General features: G+C 45.9%; 1 protein-coding gene across 1 annotated transcript in view; it reads left to right on the forward strand.

Moving 5' to 3' along the window:
• The first annotated feature begins 16,595 nt into the window (after nucleotides 1-16,595).
• Nucleotides 16,596-24,450, forward strand: part of CAMK4 (calcium/calmodulin dependent protein kinase IV) — a 284,083-nt gene continuing 276,228 nt past the window's right edge. Inside the window, exon 1 of the mRNA XM_088477684.1 lies at nucleotides 16,596-16,744. The gene's annotated coding sequence lies outside the window, so the exon portion shown is untranslated. The remainder of the gene's footprint in view (nucleotides 16,745-24,450) is intronic.

The following is a 24,450-nucleotide window of genomic DNA, read 5'->3' on the forward strand; positions in this document are numbered from 1 at the left end:
AAAGTAATGCCTAAATGCTCACAACTCTAATTTTTTTATAGAAACAGATTTGAAAATTTGCAGTAACATACTTTGAAGTAACAGAATGAGACTACTCAAAAAAATTCACCATCTGCTCTCAAACATCTTCTCCACCTCTCAACTCAAGCTGTGAATCCACTTTGGAAAAATCCAGTGTTTGGTGTTTGATCCAGGAACGTATGGCATTTTTATCAACCTCTATGTCTTCAAAATGTTGACCCCGGTGACAGTATTTGAGAGAGCCAAACAGATGAAAGTCAGAAGGGGCCAATTCAGGACTGTATGGTGGATGTGGCATTATTGCCCACCCCATTTTGGCAATGGCCGCAGATGTTGCCATCGAAGTGTGAGGTCTGGCATTGTCCTGGTGTAAGATGACATTTGTTTGCAGATGGCTTCTTTCAGCTTCTTAAGTGTAATAATGTATCGATCACTGTTGGTTGATTGATTGGTTTGGTTCCAAGTAATCGATGGGAATAACACCTCGGCAATCCCAGAAGAATGTGGCCATGACTTTGTTTACGGATCACTGTGATTTAAACTTTTTTGGCCTAGGTGAACTTGGGTGTTTCCATTGCTTTGATTGGCCCTTTGTTTCTGGGTCATAAAGGAATACCCAGGTCTCATCTCCTGTAATGACATTTTCCAAAAACGTCTCAGGGTTGGCTTAAAAGTTGGTCAAAAAGTCATTGCACACTTCCACCCTCTGGGCCTTATGATCCCTGGTTAATTGCTTTTAAACCCATTTAGCACACACTTTACGATATCCCAAATCATTGATTAGTGTATTATAGTGCCATGGCTACATTCAAGTTCATCACTGATATCTCTGATGGTCACTCGACAGTCTTTCTGAATCATGGCATCGACTTTGTGTCGGTTCTCTGCGGTCACTGCAGTTGATGGTCTGCCACCACAAGGTTTGTCGCACACAGACGATTCTCCTGATTGAAAACGCTTCATCCACCTTCTGACATTGCTATAGTCAATTGTACGCTCACCATACACTTTTTTTTCAGTCTTCTGTGGATTTCTGTAGCACTGCAGCCTTCTTTATCCAGAAATTCAATGACGGCTCTTTGTTTCATCTTGGATTCCATGGTATTTCTTGGAGTACCTAAACAAAAATACATATATAGCTAGCACACATATTAAACTACAAACTGACAAAGGTTCAAATAAAAATTGCATATTATTTCAGAGTTATGAGCATTTAGGCATTACTTTTTGGACAACCCTCGTACTTACCTACTCTTACCTACTCTTCCAGAAGGTCAAGGAGACTCCCGATTTTTCGGAGTGTCCTCTGGACTCTCAGAAGAGTGGGTGGATCTACTGCATCATGCCAATTTCCTGGGGAGATAATACTGGGAATCACAGGTTCCTAGTAGGGGGGCAGGGCCAATATGACGACAATTAGAATTTTGTCATTTTCGCCTTTGATATAATATAATCTAGCATAGGGGCTGCACAGTGGTGCAATGATTATTAGCATTACTTCTTCATAGCACTGAGGTTTAGGGTTCAGTTCCAACCTGGGCCCTATCTATGTGGCATTTGTATGTTTTCCCCATGTTTGCATAGGTTTCTTCCCACTATCTAAGATAAAGAACATACTGTACCCACTGCTCTAATATCTTATTTGCCAATTTTTGGGGAGTACAGAATTGATTTTCCCACTCTTTAATGATCTTCACAGATTAAAGACTGCAGAATCAATGCACAGCACCCTCGACATGGGAATTAGGAGAGCTCCTCTTGACGAAATCAAGCAAAATGCACATAATGTTAACCTGCGAGCACAAGGCATGGAACGCGCGGCTAAAGCCGCGTATCCACTAGCCAATAAAATGAACGATAACGATATCATTATTGTTCAATCGTTCATTATATCGGTCAGTGGATATGCCATCAACAACCAGCGATGGTTACTGACGACGACTCTCATGGCCCATACTTGCAGGGCAACCTGACGATATTGTCAGGTTCTGCAAGTATGGGGATGAGGGAGGGTGACGTCACTGAATGATATCGTGATTGATATCGTTCAGTGTGGGTGCTCAATATCGTTAATGACATTGAGCACACTACACGGTATAGCTCATGGAGCAAATCGTGTAGTGGTTATGCGCCTTTACTGAATAGGTCGCTTAGCCTTCAGACCTTACTATGCCTCTCCTCCTAAGCTGCCTGTAGTACCTCACTATATAATGGTCCAATCCATCTCTGACCTTCTGATAAATGTTCCTCTCAGTCACCTTCTGGATCCCTTTTTGGTTCATAAGAGCAATAAGACCCTGTAATGGCCGCCAGCTACCTCCATTTCATCTTTACTTCCAGTCACCCCTCACTGCACTTTTTATTCTCACTCTTCCCCTCAACAGCTGTATGGGGGTACTAACGGAGACTTCCTCCTGGCCAGCCGGCCACCTCAGCCCCTCACTGTCTCCTCTTCCAGCTGTTAACTCAGACCAACTGCAACTCTGCTGGCCTCCTCCTGGGTTGCCGTGGCAACCTCCCTTCAAATTACCTCACTGCTGATGTTAGCACAAATGACAGTTGGAGCTTACATTCTATCTACCAATACATATAGATTTTTATAAACTGACTGTTAGGGGTCATTTACATTTGCAAAATCAAACTCTGGGCCTGATTCAGACCCGGTCGCAAGCGCTGAGCGCTCGCAACCGGGTCAATGGTGGCCCAGAGCGCATGCGCACGACGGAGCCGGCTCGTACCAAAGGCGGCGTGCTGTCGATGTTGAGTGACAACATGCCCCCTTTGGTGGGCGAGCTGGGGGGGTGGCTGCCCAGACGGAGGCGTTCCCATGAGAACGCCTACCGTCTGGGGGCGGCCCCACTGACATCACAAGTGATGTCAGTGGGAGAGCTGTCGGCTCTGTTTGATCCGAAAGCTCTCTGGGGCTTGCGGCAACGAGAGCCTACCACAAGGGTCTCGTCACAAGCCCGATGGTCTTGACCATCGCGACCATCATCATGGCCGCTCGCTATAGCTGTGGGTGGCCACCCAGAGCTATGCGAGCGGCCAGGAGGCAGTTCTAAAGAAAAAAAAAGACCGGCCCTGATTCAGAGCGAGCGCTCTGTCAGAGCGTCCGGCTCTGAATCAGGGCCTCTGTGTTTTCATTCAAGTTTGTGAAATGTTGGGGAAAAAACACTTGTAACTCCCATTTGCTATACATTAGCAGATTTTTGTTCCAAACAGCCAGATTGGACAGATAATCTTATAGCGTGTACATATCTTAAATGATATATTCTACAGATCCACAGGTGGTCTGTAAAACATGAACTGTTTGGGGTCTTTGAGGACTGAATTGGCCACCCCTGGTGTAAATGATGTGGGACATGTATGTTGGGTGTTGTATTGATGGGAAAAGGGTTTTGAACTTGCAGATAAAAGTGCGTATGTTTTTTCCCAACTTTTTACAAACTTTTATACAGTATAGACACTTAGGGGTAAATTTACTAAAGTAAGAGTTTTTAAAAGTGATGTTATCCATAGCAACCAATCAGATTTTAGCTATTATCTTCCAGAAGGTGCTAGTCAAATGTTAAGTAGAATCTGATTGGTTGCTATGGGCAACATCACTTTTAAAACTCACTTCTAAAAACTCCCACTTTAGTAAATTTACCCCTTAATATCTTATTAGGTACTTTTTTGAGGGGTACAAAATGATTTTCCCACTTTTTCATGTACTTCACATAGGTCGCAGACTGCAGCATTTCAGACCTTACTCTGCCTCTCCTCTCAGGGTGCCTGTAGTACCTCACTATATGATGATCCAATCCTTCTCAGACCTCCTGATAAAGGTTTCTCTCAGTCACCTTCTGGATCCTCCTTTGGTTCATAAGAGCAGTAAGACCCTGTAATGGCCGCCAGCTACCTCCATTTCATCTCTACTTCCTTTCTCCCCTCACTGCACTTTTTCCCAATAGCTGTATAACGGGGACTTCCTCCTGGCCAGCCGGACACCTCAGTCCCATCAGCCTCATCTCTCCTCTTCCAGCATTTAACTCAGACCAACTGCCACTCCGCTGGCCTCTTCCTGGGTTACCGTGGCAACCTCCCTTCAAATTACCTCACTGCTGATGTTAGCACAAATGGTAGTTGGGATGTTACATCTATCTATCTATACATAAAGAGTGGTCATTTACATTTGCAGAATCAAACTCAGTGTTTTCATACAAATTTGTGAAACTTTGGGAAAAAAAATACTTGTAACTCCCATTTGCAGGTTCAAAAAGCACTTATCCATCAACACAACATCTTTACTTATATGTCCCACACTATTTACCCAATTTTTGAGCCTTTTAGAGAAATTTATCTGAAAACTGACATGTCTGTATTGGCCAAATTATTATTCATTCAAGAAAGGATGTACCAGATGTTCTACACAGAGGGCCTGATTCAGAGCCGCTCGTAAGCGGCCGCTCGTTCGCTCCAAGCGATGTTCGCACATCTGCGCATGCGTATGGGTCGTAATGCGCATGCGCCAACCAGTCATTGCGGTCAGAAATCGTGCGCTCGCAAAACAGCGAGGGCCTGCTAATTTGAGTGACAGAATGAGGCGTTTGTGGGTGGTAACAGGGGAAGGTGCTTGAAAACGGGGAGTGGAGATCCGAATGCAGGCGTGCCAAACGGTCAAAACGGGCGTTTAATGGGTGTGCATAATTAACAAAGCAGCGTCATCGACCACGTCACTTAGTTGTCTTTTAGCCTGAACTGCTCGCAGTGATTGCGGGAAGTAAAACCTACCACAAGCACTGCGAGCAGTTCAGACGCCTTTCGATGTACTCGATTCATCTAATAAATAGCGGAGATGACGTAGGATGCGAACGGCCAGGGGGCGTCTTTGCAAAATAGCGAGCGCATGTTTCGCTCGCTCACTCAGACATAGAGGCATCAACAGACCGCAAAGAACGAGCGCTCAATTTAAATAGCCGGCCCCTTTTTCTAAACGACTGTTCGCAAATAGCGTCCGGCTCTGAATCAGGCCCAGTGTCCCGGCATTTTTAACTTAATCTACAGATTTGCCCTACCTTTTCACCTGCTCAGGAAGGTGCACACCAAAAAACATGAATGTGCTGGGAAAATAGATTGCACGTTTGCAGTTGAATTGGAAATGAAATCTGCAATGCAAATGTGCAGAAAAAATAACTTGCAGATCCCGACTCGCTCCTAATTGAATTGACCACTTACAGTATATTATAATATTAGTATCAAAGTGAGTACCTGCATCTTGGATCATGGATTGTATTGTCAATTACAGCAGTGTATGGTGTAAATTTACTAAAGTGATAGTTTTTAGAAGTGATGTTGCCAATAGCAACCAATCAGATTCTACTTAACATTTAACTAGCACCTTCTAGAAGAAAATAGCTAGAATGGTTAGCATTACTGCCTCACAGCACTGAGGTCATGGGTTCAGTTCCCACCACGGCCCTACCTGTGCGGAGTTTGTATATTGTCCCTGTGCTTGCGTGGGTTTCCTCCGGGTACTCCGGTTTCCACCCACACTCCAAAAATATACTGGTAGGTGAATTGGCTCCCAACACAAATTAACCCTAGTGTGTATGTGTGTGTGGATGTGATAGGGAATATAGATTGTAGGCTCCACTGGGACAGGGACAGATGTGAATGGACAAATATTCTCTGTAAAGCGCTGCGGAATATGTGTGCGCTATATAAATAACTGGTAATAATAATAATAATCTGGTTGCTATGGGCAACATCTCCACTTCTAAAACCTCTCACTTTAGGAAATTTACCCCTATGTGTTTTAAATGACTGCCTTTTTTTGGCCCATCACCCCACCCATCTATCCAGAGGTGTTTTTAATCAGATGAATAGGTCTCATAGTCCCAAAATCATGTTTGAGTCACCTACACCAATAGGTGTTAAAATATAAATATATGGGCAGCATAGATGTTGTAATGGTTAGCATTACTGCTTAACAACACTGAGGGCCTGATTCAGAGCTGGACACTCTTTCAGAGCGCTCGCTCTGAATCAGGGCCCTCCCTCCCTTTTTTTAGAGCGGCCTCCTGGCCGCTCTCATAGCTGTGGGTGACCACCCACAGCTATAGCGAGCGGCCAAAAAGATGGTCGTGATGGTCAAGACCATCGCGACCATCGGGCTTGTGACGAGACTGTTGTGGTAGGGTCTCGTCTGCCGCAAGCCCTGGAGTGCTTTCAGCTCTATCAGAGCCAAAAGCACTCCCACTGACACCGTCTGGGCAGCAACGCCCCCGGCACGCCCACCAAAGGGGGCGTTCTGTCATTCAACATCGACAGCACACCCCCTTTGTAGCGAAATCCATAGCGATGGCTTGCCCGTCGCTATGCGGGTCTCGCGCATGCGCACGCCAGAGCCGGCTCCCTCGTGCACTTGGCCAACATCGACCCGCTTGCGAGCGCTCGCGAGCGGGTCTGAATCAGGCCCTGAGGTCGTGGGTTAGATTCCCACCACGGCCCTAACTGTGCAGAGTTTGTATATTCTCCCTGTGCTTGCGTGGCTTTCCTCCGGGTACTCTGGTTTCCTCCCACACTCCAAAAATATACTAGTAGGTTAATTGGCTCCCATCAAAAATTTACTCTAGTGTGTATGTGTGTGTGTGTACATGTGGTAAGGAATATCGATTATAAGCTACACTGGGGCAGGGACTGATGTGAGTGTCCAAATATCCTCTGTAAAGCGCTACGGAATATGTGTGCGCTATATAACTGGTAATAAATAAAATAATAATAATTTGGTTGCTATGGACAACATCTCCGCTTCTAAGTTCCGGCTTAATATCCAGTAAGTAGGAAAAGCTGTGTTACCCAATAGTTCAGGGAAAATCTGTGCAGATCTCAAATAGCAAGGCGTCCTCGCATAGGTCTAATTAGAGGTAGCAGATGGTGATGGCAGGTAACTGTACTTGCATAACTGGTCGGGAAACACAGGCAGGACAGTCATGTCATCATGACGCCTCTCCCATTGCCCACTGCGGGAGCTGGAAGATGGAGCGGCTACTGCAGTAGGCGCAGCAGCTAATGAGAGTCTATCAGACTCTCATTGGCTGCTGATCAAAACAAACACACAGCTGCCGGTGCCGGCGGCTGTGTGTTTGTCACTCGTGTAGCGCTGACCGAACTCCGTCCGGTCTGCGCTATACACGCGGTGCAGTCTGTGTCACAGTGACACAGACTGCCCACGGCCCGCATGACGCTGCGGCCCGGGGGGCACATGGCACCCTGCCCCCTGGCCCAGCCCGCCACTGCTAAGGGGTATATTTATCAAAGTTCGTTTTTACTTTCATTTTGATGTTCGATTTAGCTTACCTCAAATCGAATCAAAAAGAAAGTACAAATCCCTCTTCAAATCCCACATTTACTAAAATTCTATTTTAGAAGCCTTTTCTAAATCGATTTTGATTTGATTTTGAACAGTGATTTGCTGTTCGTTTTTGCATGTTCATGTACAATCGAACAGCAAATCCCACTTCAAAATGAACTTCAAATCCCCAAATGAATAGAACTGCTTCATTTTCAGCATGAGCAGTTTGTTTTCACACAGATACATGCATACATCACTGATGTATGCATGTATCTGTGTCGACCTGCTCATGCTAAATTCGAAAGCATGAAGCAGGTCTATTCATTTGGGGATTTGAAGTTTGATTCTGTACTCGATTTCAAATTGAATAATAATAATAAATAAGGGATTTGTGTGTTGGTCTATGTAAAAGTACCAATGTTTTTCCGATGTTCGATTTTGAGTGGGATTTAAGTGAAATTCGATTGTATGTTCGATTTTACATTCGATTTTGCCTTTAGTAAATCTTCAAATGCAAAATCGAATGTGAAATCACACTACAATCAAAATCGAACCTTTGTAAATATACCCCTAAAGCTGGGTAACACACTTAGCGATGTGTATCCATTCGGCGGGACCAGGCGGGGGTACTGGCATCGGCAAGTGCATACACCTTTGCCAATGCCGAGAGCGAAGGAGCAATAGTGGCGGCCATGATGCATTAGGCAGCATGGTTCCCGCTGGCGATATCACCCGACGGACCTGCATGCACGTCCGATGGACGATATTGCTGACAATGCATGGGAGCGTGCATCATCAGCGACATAGCAGTTACACACTGTCCAATGTGCTGTACTCGCATAACACTCTCCTCTGAGCAGCTGCTGTTCTGACAAGCGCCACTCCTGTTATCTATGTCCGCGAGTCACCTCTAATTCACAACGGGGCTTCATGAGGAGCAGTAGCTTATTTGATTTGCCAAGTGACCCCTTCATATTGTAAGTAATAAATTGGTGAACGAGGGGGGTGTGGGGTGTTTTTATTTAATAAAAGACTCCCTCATTCAACAAGAGCCATCATGCCAGGGCAGGCTTGCAGGGACAATATTATTTATTAATGGGGTGACACAAGGAGCTAATAATGGGGTAATACAATGGTCTGGAGTGCGGACAGATAATGGTGTGACACTGGAGCCAGGACTGGTTGCAGGTCACGGTGTGCCATGAGTGCCAGAACTGGAGGCCTGATTCAGCAAGGAACGCAGTTGCTAATACGCACACAATCAGCTGATTGTTGCGTACTGCGCATGCGTATGAATCGCAGTGCACATGCGCAAACTAGCCATTGCGTTCGGGACTGCGATCGCAGAGGCTAAGCAGACCCCTCACAGAGTGACTGACAGGAAATGCAGGTGGTCGGGGAAACGCAGGTGTGCCATACAGTGTGAGGTCTCATAGCGTGCGTGGCTGTTAGCAATTTCTGAGTAAGGTCAGGGCTTGTGCAAGTGTGCATATGGGTCCGATGGTTCTCGATTGTACCGATGGTTTCTCTATTCTGCTAAGTATTATGGATGTGCGTATGGCAGGCTTGCCTACCTTCCCGATTTGGTCGGGAGCCTCCCGAATATCGGGTGCCGCTCCCGCCCCCCCAGAAAAGCAAGCAAGCCTCCCGGCTTCCTCCTACCCCCCCAGACTACTAGTAAAAAACCCCGCTGCCGGGGGGCCCGATGACGCGATTCGCGCTGAATCGCGTCATCGAGGCTCCGCCCCCTGCTTTACAATGCCTTTTTTCCGGCATTGTGAAGAGGGGGCGGGGCCACGATGACGCGATCGGGCCGTCACGCCCCCCAGAACCGCCCCCAAAACGGCATCACAGTCCGGCCACGCCCCCCACAGAATGCAGGCATTCAGCTCCCTCCCGGAAGGAGGGAGCTGAATGTCGGCAAGTATGGTGTATGGTAAAGTGGGTATCCTTATGTAGTGCTGAGTTTTCAATGTGATCACAGTGGAGTGAGTGGCTATCGCAGTTGAACTGCGTGCATACGCAATATTGCTATCCATAGTGGTCTTGTGTCAGATAATTGGGTGACACAGTGGTTTGTACTGGGGACAGATATTAATGCATGGGTTAATCATACTTGCCTACTTTTGAAAAAGCATTTCAGGGAGATTGTGAAAGCAGCACCTATGAACGCGGCGGTAAAGTGGGCATGTACTGCTACATCTGAGAGGTGTGTCATAAAATTGATTTACATCCACATGTAAATTAGCCCCAAAGCAGTTAGTAAGATCTATTTGTTGATAAAAACATACTGATACTTCTCAGAAAATACACGTATCCATAGGGATCATTGTGCCATATAACCAATGCAGGGAAATTATACTAATGATCCCATTTGAATGTATATATCTCTGTTTTTTCTTTTATATAACAGTGTCATAATGGGGGTAAGGTGAAATGAGGGAGATTGGTAGATTCTTCAGGGAGACAGGGAGATTGCTGCTATGTCAGGGAGTCTCCCTGACAATGAGGGAGAGTTAAAAGGTAAGTATTATGCCATCACCTGGGCGCAAAGACACTATAACAGCAGCAGTCGGGTGGTCTTAGGTGTCACCCTATAACACCGTGAAAAGTTAGAAGTATATAATCAATTGGTGACAACCCAATAACACTAGTGCCATACAAATAAAGTGTAAATATAAAGTTCACAAATATATGGAAAGATGTTTTTACTTCCCTTCAATTGAAGTAAGACTGGCTGATGGTTTGGACGTTCTTTCCTTTACAATATAACACGCCACTCATGCCATGCAAGATATAAAATAGATAAAGACCATAGTGTAAAAGGTAAACACTGGTTTTATCACACAATTTATAAAGGTAATGTGGGTAAAAAGGTACTATTGGGTCATTCCCGAATTCGGGGAGTTCTCCCATAGCAGAATACCTTCTCAGATACTGATCACTTCGCTAGTGAAGTGAGTGGGTGTGGGTTTTTTCCAACAGTGTGAATGGGCGATTTGTGGCATATTGCAGTGGGGTCAAGGCCATGATGATGCATTTGACAGCTCCCAACACTTGCCACTTGGACATCTTCACTGGGATATTCCAAAGAGGAGGTCCCAGAAGTAGGCAAGTATGACCCATACTTAACAAGCAATAACCAGGGATGGTGAAATGGGTTAAGGTAGGGGTCTCTGTAGGGACCTGGGAGTGAAGGGGAGGCAAAGCGACGCCCACCACTCCAATGCCATGACCATGCCTCCTCCATGTTTTGTTCAGTTCAGGATGCTCTTAGTTCAGGCTTCAAATAATATCAAAAGGTGCTATGTAGAAGCCTACATTGGGATTTAGTCTCCACACTCAATACCTATTCAGGTATGTACTACTAGACCACTGAGCCAGATGGCGATTTGATCTACGATAAAGCCTTTTTCAATGTCAACAAGGTCATAAACTAGCCTAGTGGAACATCACAAAGGTGGAAGTAGGCAAGTATGGGTTAGTCCTAGATTAATTAATATAATGTGTTAGTATTGGGGATGTTAGGGACCCATCTGATGGGGTTCACTTTCATATGGTGGATGGGCAAACAATTTTGTCCAAACCTGTACTAAGAACCTCACTTATACTCCATGTTCATTGTAGAATATATTCAAATTATTTTGACTACAGTATCAGTATTCTTAGTGCTCGGATTGTACACCTGCATGGTAGCACTTATTATTTTTAAAATTAGGGTGTGCAGTCCAAGCCCCCCTTTCCTCTATCAGTAAAGTACCTGCTACCTTTGGTATCTTAGTAGAAGTTTAGGTTTATTCATCTGTTATGGGGAAGTTCCTAAATATAGTTTTTCCCAGAACATCAGTCTCAAGTGAATTAACCACTGTCTTTAACTGTGGCTATTATTCACAATTAAACGTACTAAAAGTGACAGACATTTTTCTGGAGACCTATGTAATAACTGTACTGGAGACAAATAGATTGTGACAAGTAATCATCCAGTAGTGAGAGAAGCAGGGCCGGCAACAGAAATGTTAGGGTCCGGTACACTAAGCGCCCCTAAGCCTCCCCCCTCCCAGTGCACCCTGCTTGACCCCTCCTCCAAACACACATGCTGGGTCTAGACACACATGCACACACAATTATTACAGATAGAGAAATGTGCGTGCACACACACATGCATGTATACATACATACATATACACACACCCACATATACACACACATACAGGTTAAAACTGACAATAACGTAGTCACTTACCTTCATGCTGAGTCAGTGGCTAGTCATGACACTTGGCTCTGTCCCTGCACTCTTCAGCTGGACCACTAAGGAGGAGTAGTCAGACCCAGAGAGAGAGATAGAGAGAGAGTGTGTGTGTCAGAGTGTGTCGCAAGGGGGGGAGGGGCGGCGGTGCCATGAGGAGGGTGTGGCGGTGCAATGAGGGGGAAGTTAAAGGAAGCCGATGGGAGAAGAGAGGAACAGGAAGGAAGCAGGTGAGGTGAGTTGCCAGAGCTGGGTGCAGGGGGATGCGACCCAGGAGGAGGAGCACCAGCCCATGTGTGATCCGGTGTTTGACTTGGGAAGGTGTCAGTGGGCGGGGCTTCAGCAAGACGGCTGCTGCCCCATTTTTTTCTGTCCCTGATCCTTGGGGCCCTTCTGATCCTCGGGGCCCGGTATAGTTGTCCCCTTTGTCCCCTTCTGTCGCCAGGCCTGGAGATAAGTGTACTGGATATTATATAATACGGTGAGAAAATAATATATATGAAGGCTAAGGGACCTATTTATCAAGATATGTTTTCATAAAATGATGTAGAAAATGCAGTTGCAGTGTACTAATTGCATACTTGCCGACGTTCTGGCTGCCCCCTCTGAGAGGGAGCAGCCAGGTGGGCATAGCAGGGGGGCGTGGCCGACATAGGGGGTGTGGTCAGACATACTACCCGGCATTTGTGGGTGTAGCGAGGGGCGTGGTCACATGATTGCTGTGGGTGGGTCATGATGATGCAATTCAGCGCTAATTGCGTCATCGGCCACCCCTGCTGCGGGGGTCCGGAGGGATCGACGGCCGCCGGGAGGCTTGCCTGATTTTCTGGGGGGCCAAGAGCGGCACACGATTTTCGGGAGACTCCCGGCCAAATCAGGATGGTAGGCAAGTATGACTAATAGTACAATTGCAGGACATTTCACAGAAATCTCCGGCAGAGTGCTAATTAACGCTGCAGATCACAGTCCCTATTATTATCAATGGGGACTACGATCTCAGCCTTATGTTCCAAACTCCAAAAAGCAAAGCTTTTCTGAGTTTGTCCCTGTAAGTTTACAGTTTACACCATCTTCAGCTTCCCCCAGAGAAGTCTTTCACAAACGTGAAAGATTCAATAAAATGCCAGGTAAATAGCTCACGGGACATACTATGGGCATGTACTGCTACATCTGAGAGGCGTGTCATGAAATTAATTTACATTCAAATGTAAATGAACCCCAAAGCAGTTAGTAAGATCAACGTGTTGATAAAAAACACACTGATACTTTTCAGAAAATGCATGTAGCCATAGGGATCACTGTGCCTTATAATAATCAATGCAGGGATATGATACTAATGATCCCATTTGAATGTATATATCTCTGTTTTTCTTCTGTTTTGTTTTCAGCTTCATAATGGGGGTAAGATGCAATCAGGGAGATTACTAGGGGTATATTTACTAAAGTGAGAGTTTTTAGAAGTAGAGATGTTGCCCATAGCAACCAATCAGATTCTACTTAACATTTAACTAGCACCTTCTAGAAGATAATAGCTAGAATCTGATTGGTTGCTATGGCCAACATCTCCCGCTCACCCACTGCTTTTCCATGTCACTACTGCCTGTCACCAGTGGCGTCACAAGGGGGGTGCGGTGGGTGCGGGCCGCACCGAGTGTCACCCTCCAAGGGGGTGACACCAAAATCTGACTCATCCCCGCCCCCCGCTCAGCAGAGCCTGCACTGCAGGGAGACGCCAGGCTGGAGAGGCGCTCTCCCTGCAGCAGCTGCTGAGACAGCTTTTAATTCTGCCGGCTGCCGCTGCGCCTGTCACACTGAGACATCCAGCGGCAGCCTACTATACAGTAAGTGGCAAGTGCGGCTGTGCTCTTCATACAGTCCCCTACATGTGGGGGGGGAGGAGCGGTAGAGGCACGGGGCTGATTACCTGCTGTCAGTGTAAGACGATCAGCCTGACTGAAGCCGCCGCCTGGGTGGATCATGGCAGCTGAGCTCCTGCTCCTCTCTTCAGTGAATCAGCTCCCTCCCTGCCTTACAGATGTCATGCTGGGAGCAGGCAGGGACAGTCTACAAAACATTTGCCAGTTTACAAGTGTATTCCAAATACTGTTGATTACACTTGAATACTGACCAGTAGTTTGTACACTGTCCCTGCTTCTTCCCAGCGTGACCCTCTGACCTCCCAGTCAGAGAGGATGAGAAGGAGCAGGGAGACAGCATGCAGTGCAGCAGCAGCAGCCAGCACAGTGACTATGGTCTAATGTATACAGTATGTGTAATGGGAAGTAACTAATTCAGTGAGGAGAGAGTGTCTATGCTGGAGATGGTGTATTAATGTATGTGCGTGGGTATACTCATTGTGTTTCTGTGTGTATAAGGGGTGTATTCATGTTATGGGTTATATGTGGGTCAATGATGGTCTCTGCATTATCTGGCGGTTACTGCGATGCTCTCTGTATTATCTGGCGGTTACTGCGATGCTCTCTGTATTATCTGGCGGTTACCATGACGCTCTATGCATTATCTGGCAGTTACCATGACGCTCTCTGCATTATCTGGCGGTTACTACGATGCTCTCTGTATTATCTGGCGGTTACTACGATGCTCTCTGTATTATCTGGCAGTTACTGCGATGCTCTCTGAATTATTTGGCGGTTACTACAATGCTCTCTGTATTATCTGGCGGTTACTACAATGCTCTCTGTATTATCTGGCGGTTACCATGACGCTCTCTGCATTATCTGGCGGTTACTACGATGCCCTCTGTATTATCTGGCGGTTACTACGATGCTCTCTGTATTATCTGGCGGTTACTACGATGCTCTCTGTATTATTTGGCGGTTACTACGATGCTCTCTGCATTATCCGGCGGTTACCATGACGCTCTATGCATTATCTGGCGGTTACCATGACGCTCTCTGCATTATCTGGCAGTTACCATGACGCTCTCTGCATTATCTGGCAGTCACTGTTACACTCTATGCAATACAATAGGGGTCATTACTTCTGGGGGTAATATTATAGGGGGCATTACCACTGCCATTGTGGGCACTATTAGGGGGCATTACTAATGGGGGCACTACTACAGGGAGCATTACTTTTGATGGCACTACTACAGGGGGCATTACTACTGAAGTCATTACTACTAGGGGCACTACTAATGGGGGCATTACTACTAGGGGCATTTCTACTAAGGGCATTAATACTGGGGTCACTACTATAGGGGGCACTAATACTATAGAGGGCACTACTATAAGGGGCATTACCACTACCGCTGGGGGCACTATTAGGGGGCATTACCACTGGGGACATTGCATAGGGGCACTGCATAAGGGGCACCACTACTGTGGGCACTACATACGGGACACCACTACTGGGGGCATTGTGTAAATGTGTCTATTGGACTGGTATTTGGGGAGAGTTTGCGGAGCTGCGCATCAATTTATTTATTTATTTTTTGGTGGGGGGGGTGTCACCATGAGTTATAGCACCGGGTGACACCAACACTAGTGACGCCTCTGCCTGTCACGTCTCTGTATCACTCTCTCCCTGTCACCCACTGCCTATCCCCTCTCCCTTTCACCCATTGCCTGTCAACTATCCCTGTCACCCTCTCTGTCATCCACTGCTTCTCCCTGTCGCCTCTCACCATCTTCCCTGTCACCCACTGTCTCTTCCCTCTCCCTGTCACCCACTGCCTGTAACCTCTCCCTGTCACCCACTGCTTCTCTCTGTCACCTCTCCCTATCACCCACTGCCTGTCACCTCTCCCTGTCACCCACTGCTTCTCTCTGTCACCTCTCCCTATCACCCTCCCCCTGTCACCCACTGCCTGTTATCTCTCCCTGTCACCCACTGCTTCTCTCTGTCACCTCTCCCTATCACCCACTGCCTGTCACCTCTCCCTGTCATCCACTGCTTCTCCCTATCACCATCTCCCTGTCACCCACTGCCTGTTATCTCTCCCTGTCACCCACTGCTTCTCCGTCACCCTCTCCTTGTCACCTTCTTGCCTCTCTTTGTCGACCTCTTGCCTCTCCCTGTCACCCTCTACCTCTCCCTGTCACCTGCTGCACTTTGAACTTGGAGTATGGTGGAGGAGGGGGGCCCAAAGCAAATTTGCACCTGGGCCCACCACTCACAAGTTCCGCCACTGAGTACGTCTATATGCAGAAGGAGACATATCTTCCCGTTGTGCCAATCTGTGTTTAGAGAGGCTGCGAGGGGTAGTGATGTGGCAGGCTGTCATAGCACGAGTACAGTACGGACATGTTAAGGCACCTTACACCATTATTCACTACTACGTTCTAACCTTAAGTAAATGTCAGCGGGAACATGAACTTTAATCACCAAAAGGTATATGAATTTATGGAAATCATTTTTATTTTATTTATCCTTATATAAAAATTTTTACATTTATATCTAGTTTCAAGGTCGTTACTAAACATTTTGGCGCCCTGTGCCACAAAGACCATTGGTGCCCCTCCCCCTATTTTTTAAGTATAGAATTTATGGGGAAGGGACATGGCCTTATGTCACACCCCCATGTTCATCTCTGGTGAGATAGTCAACTGGATTGGTTTTGCCACTGTATCCCCTAATCATAATGATCATAGGTAAGCGTGTGAATAAGGAAAGTGTAGTATAGAGATGTATGTTTAGAAAGTATAATTATATTTGTATGTATTGGATGGTGGCCTGGATTATATGTATTTGGTGGCATTGTGAGTAATGACAGTAAATTTGATCATTAGTGACAGTGCAGGAACCCTGAGGCTGCTATACATGCATTGGTGGCAGTTAAGTTGAGGGCAGAACTTTCCACAAGCCCCACACACCAGTGAGACTAGAATCATCGCATACTGGGGCCAAGAGTGACTGGGGCTGAAGATGGGAAGGAAGCAGCTCACGGAGGGCCCTATAAGAGGAGACCACCGCTAATGAGGGGGACTGCACCGTTTACCTTGCAAGCCGGAGAGAGCTTCTGCTGCTGGGAGCTGAGGTTGACAAAGCGCACTGCGCTGAGGCGGCTGCGGGAGGTCTATGCTCCAGAGAACAGCACTGCCAGTGCCCATCATCAGAGGTGATACCAGGGGTCTCGTTGAAGAGGCGATCCCTGGTTGTGAGCCATCCCTACAGCAATGGTACGGCCCACTAAAGGAGGAACAGCTCATTATTAGATTAGAGGCAGGGAGGAGAGCTAGTAAGCAGCGGCACTCTCCAATAAGAAAGGGGGAGCAAACAGGTCTGTGCAGTATTACACCTCTTTGCACATACCCACAGAAAAGCATTGCATTTGCATATGAGCAGCGCTGTAACAGGATCGTGGGGCAGCGACGGTGCCGCCCACAAAGCCCTGCGCTCTGTGCGGTGGCACTACTCACCCACCCCTAGTTACGGCCCTGTCTATTTGTGTTACATGATGTACATGCCAGATCCCATGTTTCATTTATATTGTTGTATATTGCCTTTAATCCATACTTGCCTACCTTGATATATTCCTCTCCAGGAGAAGCCCGGATAGGAGACATAGGTGGGAGGTGATGGAGGTGGGCCAGACAATTTGCATAATTAGGCTCCGACCCTCACAAAATTGCCTTGATTCATGCATATTTAAATAGGGATGGTGCCAAATGACATGATTATCATTGAATCACATAATTAGGCCTCGCACCTCATGGATCCGCAAATTTCAGGTAAGTTTCTCCCCAATCTGCCCACTTCTCTAGGAAGTGACCAGGATGTGGGAGGAGTGCCTACTCTTAGGCAAGTATGCTTTAATGTTTTGAAATGATTGCATTTGTATTAGCAAGGCTCGAAGATTTAGTTATACTCCATGGGGTCTGTTTACTAAGCAGTGTTAGGAGACAGAGTGAAAAGTGATAAGTCTGTGATAAGGTGCCAGCCAATCAGCTCCCAACTGTCATTTTTCAAACACAGCCTGTGAGATGGCAGTTGGGAGCTGATTGGCTGGCACCTTATCACTTTCTCATCACTTTTCACTCTGTCTCTTAACACTGCTTAGTAAATAGACCCCCATATATTTTATTAAAACTCTCAGGCACACAGATGTGGCTTAATTAATGAGTCAATTATTCAACACTGCTCTCGTATATAACAACCACAGCTTAACAGTCCTATTCATGCTTCTGATGAAGCTGCCAATCGGCACGAAAACGTGTGAAGCATAGGACTTCATTAGACCATCCTGCCTAATTTCCTCAGTGACGAGATAGCCTAGGGACTCACTCCTCTAAAGATGACGAGAACAATGCTGTGACAGACAGGAATAATCTTATATTACCGCTGTTTGTTAAATCCAGAAAGGAAGTCATAACCCCTCTAGTTAACGCTAAAGGGATTATGCTTCATTAATAAAAGGGGCCCTAAGTGCCATAGACTGCACACTTATATAATGACCTCTCTGGACAGCACCACGGAGCCCAAGTCCTCTGTGCAGATGCTTAGACTTTGTGGACATTTCTGTGGTTTCCTCTATCTGAACTATGGGCCTGATACAGAGCCGGACGCTATTTGCGCTCGCTCGTTCAGAAAAAGGGGCCGGCTATTTAAATTGAGCGCTTGCTCTTTGCGGTCTGTTGACGCCTCTATGTCTGAGCGAGCGGACGAAACATGTGCTCGCTATTTTGTAAAGATGCCCCCTGGCCGCTCGCATCCTACATCATCTCCGCTATTTATTCGATTAATCGAGTACACTGAAAGGCGTCTGAACTGCTCGCAGTGCTTGTGGTAGGATTTTCCTACCGCAATCATGCGAACAGTTCAGGCTAAGAAACAACCAAGTGACGTGGTCGATGACGCTGCTTTGTTAATTATGCACACCCTTAAAATGCCCGTTTTGTCCGTTTGCACGCCTGCGTTCGGATCACCACTCCCCGTTTTCAGGCACCTTCCCCTGTTACCACCCACAAATGCCTCATCCTGTCACTAAAATTAGCAGGCACTCGCTATTTTGCGAGCACTCGATTACAGACCGCAATGACTGGTTGGCGCATGCGCATTACGACCCATACACATGCGCAGATGTGCGAGCATCGCTCGGAGCGAACGAGCGACCGCTTACGAGCGGCTCTGAATCAGGCCCTATGAACCTAATTTGCAGTGAGAACCATTAATTTATCCCCAGCAACAATTAGTGCTCCTATTATAGAACCTCTCTGAACAATTACAATACACATTTACAATGTTGGCAGTATTCTAAATTCAGAACACTTGGATATCACTATGGGATCTTTTCATCATTACATAATTATCACTTGTGATAATTATGTTTTAACTCACTGCGAGTTTAAAAAACTGTTTGGAGACATTCATCATGTCTCACTGCCTAAAGCATCACTGCCGGAAAGTTGCTATTTTTGCGGAGTCGGCTTTTCGGAAAAGTTATACTTTTCCCCCTACACCTGCCATGCCCTATGGAATTCCCCACCACCATTGGTGTCTGTGCCCCCTCCCACGCCACAGACTTCTGTGGCCCCCACTGCGGCAATGTATTTTATGTGGATCTGGAAAGTGTATTATTTGAATCTAGCTTTTTCAATGTGTTTATGTGGAACTGGCTTTTTCAGTGTATCTTATATGGATCTGGCTTTTCCAATGTATCTTAAGTGGATCTGGCTTTTTCAAAACATCTTATGTGGATCTGGCTTTTTTCAGTATATCTTATGTGGATCTTGCTTTTCCAATGTATCTTACCTGTATCTGGCTTTTTCAGTGTATCTTCTGTGGATCTGGCTTTTTCAGTGTATCTTCTGTGGATCTGGCTTTTTCAGTGTATCTTCTGTGGATCTGGCTTTTTCAGTGTATCTTCTGTGGATCTGGCTTTTCCAGTGTATCTTATGTGGATCTGGCTTCTTCAATGTATTTTTATGTGAATCCGGCTTTATCAATGTATTTGATTATGAAGATACGGTCGAGGTGTGGAGTTTACTGTGAGGTACAGTAGTTTTCTTTCCTATATTTCTGTATTTGTATAGTTTTATATTTTATACAATAGATTGATGTTATAATGCTTTATCTATAGAAATTAAACCCAACCTAACAACTCAAATATTGACATTTAAAAAAAAATGCACACAGCAATTGATGCCCCACCCCAGCTGAAACTCCGCCTACATCCCCCCTCCAGGGTGTTCCTGAACCTATTTTTCTAGAAAAATAGCACTTATTTAAGCAATCAAATAGTATAACACAACATGAAAAAGCCATGTGTGCAAAAGCATGCAAGCACAATGGTTCAGTGGTGTCCCTCCCCGTGGTGTCACCTGGTGTGGGGTGGGATGCTGTGCTCGTGGCCTAGCCTTGTGACGCCAAAAGGAGGCATGACCTTGTGAACAGGGCGTGGCCATGTGAGAAGGGGCGTGGCCTTGTGGCCCGAACCCCGTAGTCCAGACTCCCGTGCTTTTTACTGGGGGGGCCCGGGGGGATGCAGGACGTACAGACTGCCCTGTGTGCAGTATCGGCTCCCTCACAGTGTCAGGAGCCGAGTGCTGCACTTAATACTACTGTGCAGCACCCGGCTCCTGTCACTGAGGGGGAGTCTGCACCTTGGTGTCACCCCTCGGCGGGTGACATCCAGGTGCGGCCCGCACCCCCCTTGTAACGCCACTGAATATATCCACCTTCAGCAGCAATAACTAAAGCAACTATTTCTAAGTAAGGCCAGTGTACACCCCTGCTGCTCCAGCTTCGGAAGTCAGATTTACTACCTTATGCTAATTTATGCTAATACTATTATCTGTATGGCTACATGCGTACTTAAAAAGTGGGAGGCACATATAGAAACCGTTGTAATTCCTATACCGTTCACCTGATTTGGATGTAATTGCCCTCAAATTAAATCTGAAAGTCTGCAATTAAAGCACATCTTGTTTGTTTCATTTCAAAGTCATTGTGGTGGTGAATAGAGGCCAAAATAGGAAAATTCTTCAATGTCCCAATATTTATGCACCTGACTGTATATTTAATTATAATTTGTAAAGGCCATATCCTCTCTAAAGATGCAGATTTCCTCGGGCCGCAGAATAAGTGAGTTTCATACAATTCAACTTTTTCAAAGTAAAACCTTTTCCTCCTTAGTCACTCTTTTTCTTCTAGAACTGATCCATACACTGCAGTAAGGGTGTACTTACACTAATCCACGTGTCTTCTTCACATTGATTTTGTTTTTTGATGAATAAGCAAAAATAAAGTAAAATATTCTGTGCGTCATAACGTGAAATTATATTTATCCAATTTTTGGACTTGGTGAGGACTAGATGATATCCTGATATGTAAAAGCACAGATTTGAAAGCCTGTGAGCATTATTGTTTTTACTGTATCTAGCTGTATATAGGATCAACGTAATTACCAGGAAGCTCCAATGCAAGAGTTGCCGAACAATTGCTAAAGTTGTTGAAGCCCATAAACTGGATGGTGAAAGCATTCAAATAAAATGGATGGGTAGATAACCACAGTCTTTATTCAGGAATGTGCTTTGTACCTCATAAAAAGAATCCAGTTTATGCTGTCCAAAAAGGGATCCTGACTGGTTTTGACCACAACTTGTTCAATTGAATGTGGGAGTTATTTTGTTGTAATTTTCTTACTTTGACATTTGAGACAGAAAATTCTTTTCTCTGTCTGGTAGGGTTGCTATTGGTATAAAATACCATATATTTACTCTGTTATCTAGTTTTAGTGAGAACTGCTGTAAAAAAGCCATCATACCTAAACGTAGCTCCTGGACACAAGCAAAAGTCAGCTACACACTGTGCACCACTAGTCCTAGGGAAGTTCAGATCACTCTTATTTATTTTTCCTCTCCGTTATTTTGCACGCAGGGAATCTGGGACACAACCCACTTCCAACTCTAAGTGGTCTATTTACTAAGCAGTGTTAGGAGATAGAGTGAAAAGTGATAAGAAAGTGGTAAGGTGCCAGCCAATCAGCTCTCAACTGTCATCTCACAGGCTGTGTTTGAAAAATGACAGTTGGGAGCTGATTGGCTGGCACCTTTTCACTTTCTTATCACTTTTCACTCTGTCTCCTAACACTGCTTAGTAAATAGACCCCTCAATATCTGAGAACATAGTAAACACCCCACCATGGTGACAAACTTTAAACAGTTTAGGTACACTGTGGTTAGTAAGTTGATTTATGATATTTCTGTGATGTTCAATAAATCTCCTCTCGAGAGGACGTGTTGTTCTACCTACGTAATATTTAGGGCAATCACATTTTATTAAATAAATTATGAAATGTGAATTGCAGTTAATGAGTTAATGAATTGTTTGATCTCATGTGAGTCCTCAGTTGTTCTCTGCCCTCCGTGGCCAGTGCTGCTGTGTGTCCTGGTGGCAGGGCCGCAACCTTGGAACGCACAGCGGCTGCTTTTGGCTCCCTGTGCACTTACCTCCAGTGTACAAGGTATCCGCAATTCAATGTGTAAGGTTCCTACAACTGGGGCATTGTCAGGAATTCATTTGACTGTGGAGCAAATATACTCGATACTGATACTGTATCCTGTTTTTAGACACTAATTGTTTTGAGAACCCAAATAAATTCCTTTGTTTTACCCATCTATACCCATTTATAGTTATTGTTATAGTTGTTAATCTTAGAGATCTATTGCTTTGCTATCCACTTTTTCTCCTTCCTCTTGTTAGGTGTGCGCCAAGAACTTCCTATATGTTATATAAACATAGCAAATATGTAATTATTTTAATAAGGCACATTTGTTTGCCGTATCTAAAGGTGAATATAATTATGCATAACATGATCTTTACCTAGAGTTGTTCTGTAATGCACCTGTCATACACATGTTGCTATTGACGCAAATTGTTTACTCTAAATGAGCCTGTAAATAAACTAAACACGCCTTGTCTGACCTAAAGAAATTAATGATGACCTATTTACTCATCTTTTTCATATACATGAAACTGGAATGTGAGGAAAAACAATAATTGGGGTTCACTCTGATCTAAAATGACTTGCCAGGAACTCTCAGAGAACTAATAGTGACAAATCATATGTCTTTCAAACTCTCTTTCTATGACTTGCATCTTCCTGTAACAAGGTTACGTACTGGGTTGTTTTACTATGTCCCAACTGACTAAAACAGTGCTTTGTTTTATGAAAGAGTCTCCAAATTAAGCCAACATAAATGAATGGTGAAAACATCTCAAATATAAACAGTAGCTCTTACACAGGTTGCTCAAGATCTCATTTCCTCTATGTCTATGCCAGTGGCATAACTGGGGTATTTGGAGCCCAGGGCAAAATGGAATATGGAGCCCCACCCCACCCCCCAAAGGCGTGCGCGATTGAAAAAATGGGCATGCCACAAGGGGAGTGGCCAGTGAAAAATGGGGCGTGTCAACATGACACACACCCCTTTCTCATCACTATGGGAACATTCCATTACATATGCACCTTCATGCCCAGAGTAGTAGTGCCCCTCTTGCAATGCCCACTGTAGTAGTGCCCCTTATGCAATGTCCCCAGTAGCAGTGCCCCATGTAGTAGTGCTCTTTATACAGTGTCCCCAGTAGTGCATCCTTATACAGTGCTTCCAGTCGTGCACCCTTATACTGTGCCCTCCTTATGCAGTGCCCCTTATATAGTCCCCCCTATGCAGTGCCTCCAGTAGTGGCCCCCCTTATGCAGGCCCCCAGTAGTGGCCCTTATACAGTACCCCCAGCATGCAGTGTCCCCAGTGGTGGTCCCTCTTATGCAGGCCCCCAGTAGTGGTCCCCCTTATGCAGGCCCCCAGTAGTGATCCCCCAATGCAGTGCCCCCAGTAGTGGTCCCTTTTATGCAGTCCCCTAGTAGTGCCCCTTATACAGTACCCCCAGTAGTGGTCCCCCTTACGCAGGCCCCCAGTAGTGATCCCCCCTATGCAGTGCCACCATTATGCAGTGCCTCCAGTAGTAATCCCCCTTATGCAGGACCCAAGTAGTACCCCTTATACAGTGCCCCCAGTAGTGATCCCCCTATGCAGTGCCCCCAGGTAGTGATCCCCCCTATGCAGTGCCCCCAGTAGTGATTCCCCCTATGCAGTGCCCCTGTAGTGGTCCTCCCTATTCAGTGCCCTTGGCCAGTAGTGCAAAACAGATAAAGACATGACATACACACACAAAACACTCACTGACTTATCTGATTCCCCACTCCTGCCGCGCCCGCCGCTGTCTACTCATCCGTCCTCCCGCTCGGTCCCGCTTGGTACTATGGGAGAGAAGTCATGACGTCTCTCCCATCGCCCACTTGAGGAGCCGGAAGGTGGAGCTCATGAGTGAGCTCTAACCTGGCTCTGGCAGTGGGCGAAGCAGCCAATGAGAGTCTGTCTGACTCTCACTGGCTGCTGAAACACACATCACCGCAGCGCCGGCAGCGATGTCTGTGTAACTGTGTAGTGCGTACCGCACTCACTGCGGTCTGCACTACACTGAGTGACTAAGGCAGGCCTGTACCATGGCTGGCGGTGCCACACACACACACACACCCTGTGCCGCCGATCCCATGGCGCCCAGGTCACGAGCCCCGGTGGCCCCCTGCCCTAGTTACACCACTGGTCTATGCTTGTAATACAAAGCACTGCAGACACCTGTGATAATGATAATCATCTGCAACTTAATAGAAAGTGAAATGAATGTGTCCTTTGCTTGCTCTTGTTCTTTTTTAAGCTATGCCATGGTCTTCCAAAAACTGCTATCATTACTTGATTACTTGAAGTCCTCAGATTATTCCCTAGTCATCTTTACTGAGGGAGTCCAATCTATGACTAAGTTTTGGAGGACTTTCTGCTAGAGGCTGGGAATTGTACTCCACTTCTCATCTAAGTACCACTTG

This window comes from Taudactylus pleione, unplaced genomic scaffold (genome assembly GCF_031769625.1).
Source record: "Taudactylus pleione unplaced genomic scaffold, aTauple2 ptg000202l, whole genome shotgun sequence".
NCBI classification, from domain to species: Eukaryota; Metazoa; Chordata; class Amphibia; order Anura; family Myobatrachidae; genus Taudactylus; species Taudactylus pleione.